The sequence below is a fragment of the Strigops habroptila genome, chromosome 11 (genome assembly GCF_004027225.2).
Source record: "Strigops habroptila isolate Jane chromosome 11, bStrHab1.2.pri, whole genome shotgun sequence".
Lineage (NCBI taxonomy): Eukaryota > Metazoa > Chordata > Aves > Psittaciformes > Psittacidae > Strigops > Strigops habroptila.
The window spans coordinates 21,999,737-22,017,496 of record NC_046360.1 but is presented as its reverse complement, the minus strand read 5'-3'; the positions used below and the strand labels follow the sequence as shown (position 1 = coordinate 22,017,496).

Sequence of the window (17,760 nt, the reverse complement as noted above, 5' to 3'; positions counted from 1 at the left end):
CCGGAGAGTAATTACACCTGGTCCGTATGAGTTAAAGAATGATGACAAAGGTCTGCCTTGGATTCCTACAGGAACACGATGGTGTTTTCTCTGGTTCTTACACTTCACACATTCCTGTACTGCCACCCATCCCTGAAACACCTTATTTAACACTGATGAGTGCAGCACCGAAGGCTTCAAGGAAAGCCCCATTAGCTGGAAATGAGAACAGGCTGGGGAAAAGCCCCGGCCGGGGTGTGAATGCCCTGAGAAGGGCTCTGGCTTCAGGCACACCAGCACAGGCCGCCCCTGTGATAAATCGCTGAGGTAATGCCTGTGCTCACAGGGCTACAGCCTACCCAGCTTTGCTCCGTTATTAAAACTACATCCACGGCTTTTACACCAGCGAAGAACACTTCAAATAAAAACCTGGAAGAGAGACCGTGGTAAAAGGGTGAGGAAACCCGGGTGCCGCTCCCCGCCGGGCAGGAGCACACACCGACGCTCACCGGCCGAGCTCCGGCTCCTCAAACCAGTGCTCCTCTAGTCTCGGCGACCAAAAACAACCCCCAAACCCACAACAGTAAAAAAATAAAAACCATTTCCTCGCCTCAAACGCGGCACCAACACCGCTCCGGCCGCAGCCTCCCCAGCTCAACCGCGCCAGGGAGCGGAGGGGCCCTTCGGCCGAACCAAGGTACGCGGCGCTGGCGCCCGGCCAGCCCGGGGCCCTCCGCGCCGCTGTGGAAGTAAGAACTGAGACGCTCCCGAGCGCGGCCGCCTCCAACGAGCGAGGGAGCGAGAGGAAAGGAAGGGAAGGAACGGGGCCACTCTGAGGCACGAGGGCCGAGAGACGGGGGCGCTGCCGCCTCCTTCAGCGCCTCCGGGGCGCGGCCGGCGGCGGCAGCAGGTGAGCGCGCCGCCCGCAGCTGCGCCCCGTGGGCGGAGCGGGGGCGCGGGGCGGGGAGCGCCGGGCCGGGCCGGGCCGGGCCGCGGCGGAGGGGACCCGCTGGCTCCCTCCCGCCTTCCTTCAGTCACCCTGTTGCTTTTTGCTGGGACAGCACTCGAAACTCGGCGGTAGCCACAGGTCCCGACGTCTCCCTGGAAGTGGGTGAGTGCTGGTACCTGCCCTTGATGTGGGGCTCTCTCTGCTCGGTAGTTCCTGCCCCGCCTGGCGTGGGGTGAATGAGGAAGCGACACGGGCTCCGGCTCCCTCCGGCCCGGCCGCCTTCCGTGGGGCTCTTAGTGGAGAGAAGGGTGGCGGCCGAGCTCAGCCCAGCGCTCCGATGTGTGTCCGGGCGAGGCGGTCGTGAGGGGCGGGAGGGCGGGTAGGGGCAGCGGCTCCCGGGGTCCTGCGGGGCGGGAGGCGGTGGGGCTGGTCCGGCCGCGGGGCTCCGACTGCTGCGGGGCTTCCTCTTCAGGCGCGCCTCCATGTTGGTCTGCGCGCCCCGGGGCGGGGGGCTGCGGCGGGAGCCCCGCGGGCCGGCCCGGACTCGGACTTTGTCCACCGATATCTCCCCGCCGCCGAATTCGGGGATGGGGCTGGCTCGTTCCGTCCGCGGGGAAGCGCGACCTTGGGCCGAGAAAGTCTATCAGCCCCCGGGCGAGGAACGGGCGGGCTCGGCGGGAGCCTTGGCAGGAGGGAGCGGGTCGTGCCCCGTGTGAGGAGGTAGCGAGGTCCTTGCGGTGCTTCACAGAAACACGGCGTTTCCTGATAGCAGAAACGTCAAGTTTGATAGTACCAACTTCTTTGGTTTTGTTGTTTTCCGCCTAGCGGCGTTGATACTCCTTCAGTTCCCCGCACGGCAGTGACTTTGGATCAGATCTTTCTAAAGTGGTCAGGTTTCCAGCTGAATGGCGACAGACAATAAGAAATGAAGGGGCAGGAGTGCCTGTTGCTTTTGTGTACATACCGGGCGTGCATCTCTGAAAAACCAATTTTCAGTTCATCGCTGGAGAATTCCGCATTTGCATTAGGGTATGAAATATTAAAATAATTGAATTATGACCTTCTGTGGTTACATCTGATATCTGTTTACTTGTGTGCTCTGACTGTTGCACCGCTTCACCTCTGGTTTGTTCAGGCAGCGCAGACCAGAGTGTTAATCTGGACCTTGGAGCTCTTGCAGGAGATTTATGTGCAAGGATGATATTGCCTTGCATCCCGTCTCTTGACAGTTGGATGCTTGCAAGGACAGAAGTGAATCTGCAGAGAAGACAGGTGTGGTTATAATCAGTTCTCATGCTAGATTATTTCCTAGTTTTAGAGACTCGTTTAAAGCCTGAATTACAGCATTTAACATTTCTACATATAGTCGGTGTCAAAATCCTAGATGGGCTTGTGTGTAATTTCTTTTAAATCTAATTTGGGCCTTGGCCTAGTGCAGTCATTAGTCTATGAACAGTGTAGTAAGCCAGCAAGTAACCTCTTCAGCTTTCCATCTGTCAAATAATGCCGTGCACCATTGTACTGATCAAATAGGAAGCTATATCCAACTGTAAGCAATACAGCTTTCTGAACTAGATACTATGAAATACTTATTAAGTGGTTAAGCAATAATTCATAAATATCTTTCTCAAGAAGTGTATATGCAGCATTTCCTGTTTAGTTTAGTTCCTGAAAATAGCTATATTAAAAAATTAGATATTTGTCTTTGGACTGGTAGATTTAAGTCACCCCACGACTGAGCCTTCAAATACTGAGGAAAGAAACAAACAAGGCAGCAAAACGTAGATTTAGATTTTTTGGTATGATTATCAGAATAAACTACATAACTTTTGAAACTTTGGCAGTCTAAAAATTGAAACGCAGAACAAGATATTTCACTAGGAATTATTTATATGGTTGTATGGAATGCTAAACATAAAAGAATTTAGGGGTAGCGTGAAAGAACTAAGAGTTAGCAATACTTTGAAACTTTCATCCTACATGTAATAATTTAGATATGAAGGAATTGCTGCCACTCAGTGGCTGGTACAAACCTATAGAAAACTATGTTCTGTTACACAGCTGTGACGTATGTGTGGTTAATGAGTATGCCATCAGGCAATTCTGTTCAGTTGAATGTGCATGACATAATTGATCAGGAAGATGCTCGTATTCTCACCAGACAAGAGCTCATTCTCAAGCTTTTTTCCATTTTGTATATCATGAATTATAACCCACCTTTTCATTAGGCATAATTATACAGTAGGGTCATAATTGTCTTATTGAATGGAACAGTGAAATAGTATAATAATTTTGACTTTTTAATCAAATCAGATCAAATAATCTGAAACGCACAGGTACACACATCAGATTTCCATTCTCTATATTGGTGTTAGATATAGTTGAAAAGATACTTTGTGAAGAAGGATTTTCTTTTTTTTTTTTTTCTTTCCCCCAACTAGAAACTGTTTCTAAACTAGAACACTAAAGAAATTTTGTAGTTACTTTTGTTAAAGAGAAATCTTTAGAAGACTCTCTCAAAGATGACTTGGCTATTTGATGCTGTGTAGATCAAGGAAATAGGAATAAAACCTAGAAAGATGACATCTTTTATGAAAATGACTTGGAAATGCTTTCAGGCCTCTGAGTCTATTTTGGTGTCTAAAAGCCACAGTCATTACAGTTACAGTTCATGTCAAATTGAGTACTTCAGGGCCTAATAGTAACCATTAATCCTTGCTTCCATCTGAAGGACTTCAGTCACCCTCTCTCTGTGCAGAGGCACAGACCCTCTGCGCTGTGGATGCATTGCCCTTCTGTAGCTGGAGCTCAGCTCTGCCTGCTGCTCCCAAAAAGAGGAGCCCCTTCATCGCCTCTCACTCTGCAGCTGCACTGTGACTGCAGATGGGACTGCAGCACATTGCAATGTATCCAAGTTCAGTTCAGTCCAGCTAATCCACAGTGAAGCTGCAGTGGCACAAGCCTCAATGCAGACTGTAAAGTGTACATACTTTACAGGTGTTAGCCAGTGCTGAGGTATGTGCCTGTATTGCGTTCATTGACACTGGTATTTAAGTTCCCTAAAGCTAACTCAGGTGTGTCTCTTCATGATGCAGTTCAAATGTGTTATGTACCTATAGTCCACCATCCACTTCATTGCGTTTATGAAGTATGTACTTAACCTGCTGTAAAAAGAATGGAGTTAAAAAGGAAGAGGCCAGGAATTGAAATGTTTGTTGCAGATGAGTCAGAGCTGAATGTGAAAGATGACAAGAAGGGATTTACCAGAGGAGTCTGGGGGCTGGCTGACTTCATTAGGAGCCGAATTCCTCTGTTAATCATCCACTGATGAGAAAGATGATGTGATTTTTACTCTGAAATTATCCTTGCATTAAATGCAGCCTCTCCATCGCGGTTAATCAGGCTCTGTCCAAAAGCTGCCTAAAAAGCACCAAACCAGTTTATGTTCCAGTAGTTTTTGAAACTGTTTTCCTTGCTCCATGACAAACCTCGTCATCTTTCTCTGAATCTTCCTTTACCTGCATAATCTGAGTGGAGAATTTGATTCTTCAGGGCTGTATGTGGAGCCAAAGGACAGCAAGGAGGAACAGGGAAAGGGGAAAAGCTACCTGTGCCCATTCAGAGCTATTTGAGCAGCACTTAAAAGTAATCATTCTGCATCTGCTTGGCTGTGCTTTGCAAAGATGCAATTAGCAGAGATGAGCTTGGGAGAGCTCTTTACAGCCTTGGTAAAATAATGCTGAAATGGCTTGTATTATGTTCTCAGTTAAAAGGCAGCTGTTTCTACCTGCAAGAGTTTTTACACTTTCTTAAAGATGCATTACGTAAACCAGAGCTACCCTCTTAGCTTTTTATGGTGTTTAAGTAATTTTGCAAAAGTCTGCTCTGGAGGAAGTAATGTACTTACTCTAGCTCTATAGGGCCACCTAGATTAAAGGTAGTGCCTTTAGGAGTGGAAGATGCACCAGTATGCTGCTTCTGTTACCAGAGACACCAGGGAAGGTAGAGAAATGAGACATCTGGCATAGGACTACTGGGGACCTCACAAATCTGTCCTTGGCAAGAGATTTATTTCTGGTCTGATCTAGACTAGACTCTGTTATTGCAAGAAATACTGATACAGAGAATGGAAATCTGATGTGTGTATCTGTGTGTTTCAGTTTATTTTATTTTGGGTTTTTTTAAATTAAAATTTATGCAAGTGGAATGTAATGTCTACCTTTCAGTGGCAGAAAAGCGTCCTGACATCCACGATGATATGTTTTGAAGCTATTAAATTGGCTATTGCTTCTTTCTGAGTGACAATAGATTTGGCAATTTCTAAGTTTCTAACTAAAAGATGTAAGTGGTGCAGCACAGATGTATATCAATAGCTGCAAATCAAAGTAGTAGGCCATAAAATCAGTTCTTTAAAAGTATTTCTCAAGCTAAGAAAGTGCATAAAACCACAGAAATCTTTCCTTTTACTGAAATTAGTGCGCTTCCTGGTAGTTTCTTTGCCTTTGAGTGTAATGCACTATCTGGAAGTTTATTTAAGGATAATTAAGCATAGTTGGTATTCATATGATAATAATCATGATCCATAAAGTCTGGGAGTGACCATCACCGAGAACTTCATGAAACTGATGCACATCAAGCTTTTAAGCCTTGTATACTTGCCTGACTGCTAAGGGAGGAGGGCGCATGCGCTTGCCATCTCCTCCCATTTAATCAGCCAACCATCAAACTTGTTAAAAAACCCCTAAAAACCCAACAAAACAGCACCTCTCTGTATGTCCCTGAACAAGATTATTTTTAATTCCAAGGTGCTACTTTTGAGAACAAAACAGACAGGCAACCTATATTCCTATCCTGCTATTCCTAATACTTTTCCTTAGAGCTGTTAGCAAACTATGGTCTTGCTTGGTTGAAATGTACCCGAGTGGTTTTGGTTTTACCCATTTGGAGTGAGAGTGGCATTGGGATAGCTCCCAGGAGACTGTTTAATAGGTCAGGGTATCATTGAACTAGGTATTTTATGTGTCTGTGGCAGAGACCCTACTAAAACAAGCTCTTCCCAAACAGCTTGGTAAGGGTGCCCCTCAGTTTTCTGAAGAGGTGCGTGTGGGCTGAAGTCCCTTCTGCCTCACTGGGCTCGGAGGAGTTGTCTGAATCAGTGTCTTGTTTCTCATCTCCTGGGTGACTGAAAACCTCTAAAATAGGATGTATGTTTGTACATGAGTGGCTTTGGTTTGTGTTATGTTTAGTCTTTTGCAGTCTCATAAATGATTTAAGTGTTTATAGACTTGGTTTAATCCTGGCTATCTGCTATAAATACAGTGTATCTTGAAACATATGCAGTAAACCTAAACTTCAGCCTCAGCTTTTTTCCCCACCCCTGTGCTATGAAGTCGTGCAAGGTACTGATTTGGAGCTGAAAGCCTAGAGCTGGTTAGTTGTTGTGTGACAAACTGGTAATGATGAGATGGCAAAGAAAGAAAACCGAATGGCTTTTTAGTACTTAAGTCTCAAGTTACTTTCTGAGTGTTTGAATTTTCTTATTCCTCCTATCAACACCTATTTTTATTACTAATAAAATCCTTGTTTGTATATTTGATTCTTTATCATATTCTCTGGTTTCTTGAGGAAGTGAAGTTTAAGCTTCGCAATGTTTTTTCTGCTTAAGGAACTAAAGAAATCTGAGTGTTTGTCAGTACCGCTTTGTTTCTCATCGTACCAATGATGCCTAATTTACTTCAGTGCATCAGATAAATCAATATTCAATATGAGGAACAGCTGAAGGGAAGAAGGAATTTTGGTTGTGATAACCAGATTTTTCTTTCTGATCTTAAAGATTTTTTTCTTTAACTTATAGCCAGATTTTTTCAAGATTTAGATGCTTGAACATGTAGACAGGTACTTGAAAAGATGATCAGAAATGCCTAGCAGCCAAACTTGAGGTTAAGCTTGGCTTCTGCAGTCTGCGTTTTTCTGGGAAATTCCCCAGTGAGTACAAAGGCAGTGTAGCTAAGCTATTGCTTACACATTGGTGGCTGAACTATGCTTTTCTAGGAGGAGACTGTATTTGATTCGTGTTTGAACAAAAGAGGAATCTTGTATTGCTTTCTTAAAAGACACAGTCCCTCCTTTTCAAAAAGCCCTCTGAGTGAAAATTTGGTAGGAAGGTACAGTCCAGGCAGTAGCAAGTAGAGCCCATTATATGCTCTTAACTTGTATTCTCAAGGAAAATGAAGATAAATATACATAGAGCAATAACTTTGAAAGACTGTCATGTTTGAAACGTGACACTGACTGTCCTGTATGTTATCTTGAGATTTTTATGATAGGTTTTATAGTGCCTTTGGGTGGCTGCATTTTGCTGGCATGACTATGTAACCAAAATGAATATTTTGTACCTTTCTGATTTTGTTCATGCGTGTTGAACTGAAGAAAATACTTGACTTGCTAAAGAACACAGTTGTGTGTCAGAATATTTTACTGAAAAAGTAAGATTTGTTCTTGCTTATTTATAAAATGTATTTAATACATATTCCTGTAAGAGAGAGAACAGATGGCTGTCTTACATCAAGTAAATGCTGCCAGGATCTTTCATTTTGATAACGAACTCTGTTCCTTTTATAGATGAAATAAAACCTGCATCTGAACCCCTCAGTCATACAAGTATCTGTGCATGTGAAGGAGTAGATTTAGTTATAGATGCTTTCAGTATTGGTAGATAACTGGTTTGGGGTTTTTTAAAGAAACTTTTTTTTTTTAATAGTCTGGTTCTTGCACTCACTGAACGATGATGATGACGACATTTCTTCACATCCAGTGTGCTGGTCTGTTGATGCTGTGTTTGTGCTGAGCTGTGAATTGCTCAACAAGAGTTTAGCTGTTTCCTGATGTGTCTGTTGGCCGATGACTGGCCTTCACTGAACTAAAATATTCTTACTAATGACTTGGGGATGCTGATTGCCAATGTCCAGAGCAGATTTGTCTGTCAGGAAATCTTACAAGCTCTCATGTGCTACATTTGCTTGTGTTCCTTGATAACTGACAGGTGCTGACAGGATTTCTGTTTAACAGGTTTACCTAAGCAGCAGCATCCCAGGGGCAAGAGCTTCTTAATATGGGCCTAAATTCTTCCAGGTAATTTAAGAGCTAAAATGCATCCAGTTCTTGCTTGATCTGAATGCAGTGAGCCATTGGCACTTGAACATGTCTTCTCCCATTCTCTCAGGGAAAAAGGAGACTCCAGCACCCCCAGTTACCTAATTCCTTCAACCGTAGCACAAAGATTAGGGAAGCACAGGTAAAACCAGAGGTCAGTAGACAGCACTTCTGCCTAGAAAAAATCGTGTTGGGGAGCTAGAGAGCAGGAAGATACAGCTTGAAGCTGTATTACAACTTTGGCAGGTATCTTGGCTCTGACCCTCTGCCCTGTGAAAGAAGCATCTCCTGTTGTGCAAGTCCAGGGAAGTTGTTCTGCCATGAGATTCCCCACCTTTACAACAGCAGGAGAAAAATTTCACGAGGGGGGATTTTGCCAGATATTTTTTCCTGGTATAACTGATTTTTTTTCTACAGGCCTTTTTGAAGAAACATGTGATTTAGACCAAAGAATTTATAGGTCTGTGTGTTAATCCTCACAGGGCCTGTATTAGGTTTTTAGGCTTTTTTTCCCTTCCTCCAGATTCCTTAGACCCTTAAAGTGAGGGAATCTGCAGTCAATTCATACCTCTGAGTTTATCCAAAATTGCAGAGTAGCTATTCCGTTGGCAAAACTTGCCTCCTCACATATATGCCTGAGAATATCTTAAATATGGAAGGTTCTCTGGAATCTAATTCTCCCCATATTTTGGGTCTCAATAGAGGTTGGGTTTCCTCTCCAGGAAGTCAGGATGAGTCTGTACCATTCAGGTTTGCTTGCCCAGTGGTCCCAGCTGTGATGCTGACTTCCCTGGCTGAGCCATCCCAGCCTCAGTGCAGGTTCACCACAATTACATGTCTGCAAGACGGTCTGCTCCAGTTACGGGCGAGGTTCGTTGCATTTGTGCAACATGATGTTATACTGCCATCACTGCATGATGGGCATGCTTTTGCATGCAAATACTTCATATTGCTTCCATAGGTAAGCACTTTTGGTGTAAGTATATGTTTATTTTATCTAAAGTTAGAACACATCTGAAGTGGATGATAATGCTCTGTTCAGCCTGTGCTGTTTCTTCAGCAAGCCTTTTTGCATTGCTCTTACTTAAAAGATAAAGTTACTGGATCTGCACCAGCAAATTTCTGCACCACAGGCACCCCATGTGCCCATTAAAGGGAATATGGGGGTTGCCAGTGAGGGAAAGCTGGAATGCCAAAGCTGCCATTTAGGCAAGAAATTTGGTGGATTACTGTTTTAAGGCAAGAGCAAGTGGGAGAGAGAGCAGCAATATGAGCACAGAGAGAGACCTGGAGTGCAGCAGGAGCAGCACAGTGCAGCACGATGAGTACTGCCAGGCTGTGCAATGCTGCTTGTCCTTGTGGCACCACACTTTTCAGCGCCATCATTCTCACTTCATCCTGCCATACTCCAGCTCCTCTCCAAAACTTTTGCAGTACAACCCAAATGCCCACTGGCAGGGGCTGGGGCAGGGAAGAGAAGTGAAGCTGTGGTTTGTTGCTGTATTCTGTTTTTCAGTTTAATTTGCAAGCTTGCTTATTTCTAGCAGTGCCATTAAGATTTTCAAGCATCCCAGAGCTTTAATGTAATCTGTAGTAGTATCTGTCAGGTTGGTTTTCTGTCTTATTTAGGGTATTGCAATTCGGAATTAATGTTGCTTTCCTTTTCCAGTGGGTGGCAGTTGAAGCAAAGAGAAATGTTTATTTGCTTGGAAGTTTATATAGATATGTATTTAAGGAATGGGAAGAGAAGCAAAAACAGTACAGCTCTTTATTGTCTCTCCTTATGTTGAATTGTTTTCTTTGTTGCATCTCCTAGCTAGAGAAAAGGACAAATCAAAGGACCTCTTGTGACCAAAATCCGCTTTTAGTTTCAATCTCCTCTACTTTTTGTGTGTTGTTCTGTTGCTTGTTTCCTTATTCTCTTACTAGTTAACAACTGTGAGGCCATTCTTTCCATCTGTAGAGCTTTGCATTGTGTAAGCCTAATTTCAAAACTTTGAAGCCGGGAGCTACTAACTTCTTGCAGCAATGTGTTCAGCTTCTCAGATCTGCATTTTGATTTCGAATGTAACATGTTATAGCATTCCCTTCTCCTTTTAAAAAGCAAATCTTGACAAGAAGTCTTCAATACTCATTATTAAATACTTAATATTTATTATAACCCTAGAATCTATTCTCTTGAAGGGCCAAATTTTGACTGAGAAGTACTTTCTTGCACATTTCTTGTATGGAGTTAGTGGAGATCTTATTCACAGCTGAGTTTGAAGCATGTATTAAAATAGCATACTAGATTCCCAGTACTGCTTAACTGAAGTACACATTAGTGCATTTAGTGACTATATAAATAAAACATAAATTAAGTGTATATTTATGGGAATACAAATATATTTTTAATGTATGAATTATATAAATTATTGCATTTCTAACTGTAGTAGAGATTAGGTTAAATCTATTCTTAAAAATTGTAAGAAGTATGTATATCAGTACTGAAACCAAAAGCCAGGTTGAAAATTGTTCTTGGATCATGGAGCATAATTTGATGTACTTTATAAAGAATGAAATTTCGCTCCCCCTCCCCTCCTTTTTTTTTTTTTTCTTTCCAAGCTGTTAAAACAGTGACAGGGGGGTTTTCCAACACTCTGCAGTGCTTTATATATTGTGGGTAACTTCTTACTGCTGTATAAAAAGTAGAAGTAGTCTTTCAATTATTTTTATTTTCCTAGGGATGAGTGAGCAGTTCATCTTCTGTAATATGTGATGATAGCTAACTTACCAATTAATCCCCATTTGTCCCTCAAGAAAATGAGGACTTGTATATGTATTTAATGTAGCTAGGCCAGAGTATGTTTAGTTAAATTGGATAACATTGTTATAACTGCATTTCAGCAGTTTGCAGTGTCCAAATCGACTCAGCTTCTCATAGCTGAGCCTTGTCTAAGCATGTGTGGCATTCCACTTTAAGTCTCTTCTTTCATTGATGCAGTTAAATAGAAAAGCTTAAGTAAACACAGTCATTCTAAACACTTATAAACTGATTTGCACTTGGGTGGATACAAGTGCTGCTGCTGCTGCCGTTAGAGCAAAGTTGAACTTGGTTGATAGATGAAACTTGTAAAATTATTCAGAACTGTAAATGGAAAAATGCCCAGGAGGAAACCTTTCTACCCCGTCGGGCCACATGAAATAAATGATCAGAAATTAATTGCCAGAGCAGCAAGGAGCTGAGCTTCATCTGTTCAATAACAAAACCAATTTTACTTATCAGCAGTACTCTGGCTTTAATGACCTAAAATGGAAATCTTTTATTAAGCTAAAAATACTCTGAAAGCCATGTCATAGCATGTATTCAGTTTTGTCAAAGGGACACAGTCAAACAGAAAATGACTTTGGTTAGAATGTTTTGATACACACACACTGATGTGATGGTGTGCTTGAGTTCTTGAGGGTTTTTTACTCTCTGGAAGACTTCCTCCCATTGACAAACAAATCTTATTTTGGGGGCTATGGAAGAATTTTGGCATTATTTCTAGTTTAGATTTAAAAAATTACCTATTTGTATTATGGTTTTAGTCTTTGTTTTTGGTTGGTTGGTTTGGGGTTTTTTTATAAATCTGATTTTCTTACTACTGCTTCATGCTGCGTTCCAGGGAATAAGCTGATCCTAATACTAAAAACATTTCTGAGTGAGTCTCAACAGAAGGAAGTTTTCTTTGTTTGCTTTAAACAAACCATGAGACTTACAGGACTCTGTTTTGAATTAACAGCTCTCCAAGCTAGGCTGTACACTTAACGCTTCTCAGACACTATGGTGAGGCAGTGGAATGAGCATTCAAATACTTTAAAGGAAAGACAGCCGTATCTAGTGTTTTATTTGCTTAAAAGCACAAAAAAGGATGCCAGACTTGTGTAATTGAAAACATTTGCTGTCGGCAAGGTGTCCCAGACAGACCAAGATGGAAGAATGTATCCTTGTTCTGCTGCATTTAGTTTTGCTTTAGTTACTAAGAACACCCTGCCGCCTAATAAGAGTTAAAGACAACTTAAAAACATGCCTGTTTGTGTCTGCGTGCTTTTGGTATTATTCCTGTGGTCCTTTAGCTCTTATTTGGAGTTCTAGTGGATAGAGTTGCAGCAAGTAGATGAAGAGGAGCATACTTGTTGTCTTCTGATCAGGGTCTTATTTCCAAAGTCCGCTTAATACCCCTACTAAATTGATTAACTGTTAAATCTCCCAAAGTAGTTTGTTAGGCAATTTGCAAAGCTGCAAAAAAGTTATATGTTGCAATACATCAGTTTCTATACTCTGGAAGTCTTTTAAAGTCTGTGTTATAAATACCGTAGCATGGCTCTCTACCATCTGTGCTCAATGTATGAAGCAATGGAGGTCAGGGGGAATGCCTGGAGCTGGATGTAGGACTCTGAAGAGATACGACAGCAAGAGTTCTTTTGTACGGGACAGAAGAATTGTTCTGCTTAACCCCTAATGTAGTGTATAGTTTGGGTAAATTGCTTGCCCAGAATGTGGGTAATGCATCATGTTTTCTTCAGTTGTTTGCTTGTTTTTCGTATTGCAATAGCCTGAGTGCAGTGCCTGGTTGGAGGATCCCACTGTGGGTTGTCATCTTGCATGGTCTGCTGCCAGCCCCATCACACACAGGGCAAGTGCTGAGCCATCCGGCTGGGCTACTTGCCTTAGATCTCGCCCAGCATTGCAAGACTGACCATGCTGAGCTCAGCCGTGTGTGCTGCACAGCCTGAGCAATTCTCGGTTGGAAACTGGAGACATTTCCATGTAGGTGACGGTGTACAATATTGCATCAAGGCTGGAACAAAGCTGAGGTAAATGTCTCTGCCAACATCTCAGGGGAAAGCAAATAGCCTTGAGACTATGTGAGTTTTCTTGTGCATTGTTTTGGACTTTATGATGTATTGTAAAATTTCAGAGACATTCCTTTTCCTTAAAGTTAGGTTTTATGTGAAGATTTCATATCTTTTATGCCTATACAGGCGTTTTAATAAGATGGGGATAAAATGGGTGGACTAATGGAGAGGGGTTTGTCATCTCGGAAAGGAAGCTGTAAAAGCTTTCTTGGTTCATCTTTCCATAGATTCCAGTTAGACTCTCGCTCAATATGTGTTGGAGCCATGTTATGCTTCTCTCTGGAAGCAATTGTGGAAAACCAGAATAGCAGCATCATATCATCCTCCTGTTTATCTGAGGTTATGATTGGCCGAGCTAGCAAATCTTCACACTTAACCAGATTTCTTGTTTCTAATCTACTGAATGCTGATGTGATAAACTGCAACAAAGGCATATTCTGGTTATCAGTGAGCAGAACCCTTCCCCGTTGGAGAAGGAACATGGAAGGTGGGAAGCTATGGAGAGCCCCTGTTGTGTGTTTGGTGCAGCTGCCATTTGAAGTCACAAGTTGTAGATCAGAGAATAGGAGATGTAAGCCTGTCCTCTCAGCCTCTGAGTCTTTATGTGCAATGCAATGACTTCAGCTGACACAGCAGTTTTTCTTAAACTTTTCTCAACATTCCCATGTTACACAGAATTAGCACACTTGTAATTTGTGTTCAGCTTGAGTTGGATAGCTGGAGGGGTTGGCTAAAGAACCTTTGTACTTTGTGTCTATTAGTTGTATCTCCCTGCAAAGTCAAACAGTACAATTGCTTTTTTTCTTTGCAAATATATAGTGCCAGATGACATCAGATGCCTGTGAGATTCATAAATAACTTGCAGTGAAAATGTTTATTCTTACAGCTGAGTGATAATCACAGCTACAAGTCAGTGTTAATGTCCCTAGCAAGAAAAATATTAAGAGGGAGTAGGCTGGTTGCTTCTGTTCTATTAATGTGGATCCTGGAATCCAGAAGCTGGTTGTCTCTGACTATGCATTTGATAAACATATTTCTAAGCTGGTTCCCACATGATATGTGTTGAAGTTCTGAATTGGCCTCTTGGAGCACAACACTAGCACTCTGGGCAGGCTCTGAGTTTTCAGGTATTGCCAAATACTAAAAAAATAAAATAATGTAAGCTTCGACTTTGAAACAGCTTTTAAGATGTTTGGTTGTGTGTTCCAACTGTGCAGATGAAAACATTGCTTTCTTTATAGGTCAGTAGAAAGGGTTGAATTGGTAGCAGCGATGTGGCCAGGGATCTCATGGCAGCATAAAGTGCTTGTAGTTGCACTGATGAGAGATGTCAAGGGGCCCAAGAGGGGATCACAGATGAACTTTATCCTATTGGTTACATCCAGTGCTAACAGTGCTAGAAGTAACCCAGCAGGGAAAGTTTACTTCATAGCCCAACCAAAAGGCAGAAAAATCTGTACTTCACTTTGCCTAGAGCCTTTTCCTATTGCAAAGACAACCAAGTTTATCTGTTGCTGTTAGACTTTGCTTTGCCCACACATATTCAAATACTGTACAGTCCGTCATATCGGGAAGGAATTAGATAGTGACTTGAGTTACTTGGGCTCTCCAGACTTCGAACAATATTTGATTGAAACAGATTGAAAGCAGTTAAACCAGTTTTTCTGTTGCTGTAGATATGCTCACGAAGATCTCAATATGGTCATCATTTATCTGGCACAGTAGCAACATCAACATAGACATAAGTAAACTCTCACATTCATGCTACAAGCTTGTGTTTCAAGAAGGAAATTTCCCTGACTTTACCCAGACAGCCTGTTAGATTTAAATATCAATGAAGGCAATATTTTTCCTTCTGCTGCAATTGTTTTAACCATTGTAGCTGTTAAGGGCCGTGTCCCCTTGCCCCCATACCGCCCCCCCCCAAAAAAAAGAAACCCCTCAGAAAAAAATAAACCCAAAACAAACAAAAAAAAACAAACCCCTTTGACCCCTTTGTTGTTAAAGTCTGAAAATAGCAACACCTAATTTTGACATTGCTTTAACCAAGAGAGAAATTGAGATCTTGAATTCTGCACTTTAAAACACATTTTCACATGACATTCTCTGGTGAAATCAGTCTTGATAGAGCATGTTTGTCAGGACTGTTTCAAAACTCACTTTTTCATTTTGTATTCCTGTGCTTTGCTTTCTTATTCTATGCCTTTTATTTCAGTGTTCTGCTGAGAAGCCGGCTGCAGTTCAATACTTTCATCTTTGATAGACATTTAATGCAAAGAAGATCTGCAGTGAAACCGTTTAAATCGCAAAATAGCAAAAAGCTTTGTTTTCCTGTTGCTCAGCTAGCTCACTTCCTTAGCCTTTGGTTTCTGTGGTACATGGGCTACATAAGTAACAGTGAGAAACTGGTTTTTAAGAAACTTTGCTGGGTTACTCTGATTCTCTCTCTTACTTTATTCCTTCCAGAGACTGATGGTAATTTGCTCCAGCTCCTAGGAAACGTAACATTTCCCCAGGGACTTAATTGTTAAAACAAGTAACCAATGGTAATATTATCAGGAAGCAGTATACTGCACTATAATGAATTTCTGAGATAAGTCATTTTTCTGTATCCTTAATTTGTTGTTTTTACAACCTTGCTGGTTTTACAGGTGTCCCAGCTTTGGAGAACAAAACCAAGTGTGGTCTTTGAAAATGCGTATAACATTAGTATTTATTTAGAAATGGGTGGTAAAACTCCAGACAAAAAGAAAAAAAGTAATATAGTAAAATATATTTTGACCAAAATGAAGTCTCTCAATCACCCTAAAGGAATGGAAGGATTTGGTATTTTCCCCCTTTTTTTTCCTGCTGAACAAAATCCATTGTGCTATTGTCAAGTCCTCTGCAGTTTGCAATCAGATGTTTCCAGGATCTGTCACAATAATTAGTTTGCTTGTCTGAATCTCTTCAAAGGAACAACCTAAAAGATTTTCCTTTTAATTACTGTAGTTTGGTATTAACCTTCCCAGCGGGTGTTTATAGCTGCAGTACAGGAGGTAGTACAGTGAGCTGACATTCAGAAGTTGCTTATAGCTGGAGGCTTTTCCCTTTCAAAATGCCTTGTAAAGTCAATAGAACTGAATACTCGGAGTAAAATTCAGAATTGTACTGTGATCAAACAATCCTACAAGTGCATACAGTTCTTTGAGTCTGACACAGGTTGCACTTGTTTAGTAAAATACTTTAAAAGAACTGGTATGACATTACTGTGAAGTGTAAGGGTATACAAATAAAGTCATGTTTTGCTATAAAAGCCCACATCTGGAAATGTATTTGGGCATGGAAGTTTTGGGTCTTTCACAGTAGCTGTTTTGTCCTTTCTTAGTTGGATTTTCCCATGTTTGAAAGGGTCTTTGTTACACTCTTTGGCTCTTCTTGCCATTGATATACAGGGCTGAGGTTTTCCTGGTCAGAGCAAAATTGGCTCCACTCGCCATGCTTTTTCTGATAAAGCTCATAGAGCAGAGTGTTGTCTTGGAAAATGTAACAGGGTTTTAGTCAGCCGGTATATTTTGGACCTTTACCATGTTCTCATTTATCTTGTACAGAAACACTCTAAAATGGCAACCATTTAATCTTTTTTAGATTATAAAGCCTTTGTTATGGCTCCAGAGTTTGATGGCTTATGTTTTACTGTATGCTTTGATCTACATTTCTGTTGTTTTAAGGTTTTTTTCCACAGTGCCTGTTGAAACATTCAAAGTCCTGGTTATTTTCAGGGGCTAATACAACTTTTTGTGGGATGAAATTGAAAAAGGTCTCTGTTATATTAGTGCAAACATACACATGCTTTATTTCATTTTACGAAGTTGTATTTATTGCTAAATCCTAACCCTTCTCTATGAAGGTACAGCTTTAATAATTTTGTTTTCTGCCTCCGAGCTGGCTCTTTGTGAACAAGAAGAGGGTTTCTCATGATGCTTCATATGAAACATAAGTGTTCCTTTCTTGTCTGCCCTCTGACTTATTTTCTGTTGTTCGTATTCTAATTATCATCCAAGTTCAGAATATTTAGGTGTGATAAAGTTAGAGCAGTTGCAGGCTTGTGCCTCCTTGTCAAGAGCCACATGTACTATTTCAAATAATTGTTCTTGACTTCAGTGTGAGTGCTCAAGAGAATGAGGATCATGCAGTTCAGTTTGATTTCTGCTCCATTTACAATGTGGAAAGCTTGTCTCCTCCGCCTCTGCCCAGTTTATCCGGAAAAGCAGGAGAAGCTTTCAAGCTATGAGGCTCATTTAGATGGATTCTTCTCAGTTTTGCTTGGTTGTCAGCTTTTATTTCCTGGCAAGTGCTAGAGCTGCATCTATTCCCTGAAGGACTCGGTCACTGTGACTTAGATTTGCTGTACCCTGGATCTTAAAAGTTGTAAGCTATCTAAAGGAAAATTTGTATGTCTGGGTAAATACTACTGATAAAAAATCAGAAAAGGAGATAAACAGTGAGTCTGCAAAATATTTCTTTTGTTCTGTATTATTTGAGTTAAATGGAGTTAATAGAATTTAACTCAATAGAATTGAATTTTCATTGTTAGGCTGTCCTAGGAACAGATAGGAAGCATAGACTGTTGCACTGGGCTTCCTAAGACAAACCTGGTGACTTGTTGGGTTAGCATATTACTCATCTACTACCTTGTGTATTCAAGGAAAAATACCAGATACTCTTCTGATGATGTGACTGTTTCTATCTGGCTTAAGAGTAGTTAGATGTGGCCCATATCCAAGAGTTTTAGAAGACACAATGAAATTCTTGCCAAG

The 17,760-nt window shown here is 41.6% G+C and overlaps 1 protein-coding gene across 1 annotated transcript in view; it reads left to right on the top strand.

Annotated features, from left to right (window-relative positions):
* The first annotated feature begins 860 nt into the window (after positions 1 to 860).
* Positions 861 to 17,760, top strand: part of PRKCD (protein kinase C delta) — a 66,976-nt gene continuing 50,076 nt past the window's right edge. The window contains exon 1 of the mRNA XM_030500583.2: positions 861 to 1,090. The gene's annotated coding sequence lies outside the window, so the exon portion shown is untranslated. The remainder of the gene's footprint in view (positions 1,091 to 17,760) is intronic.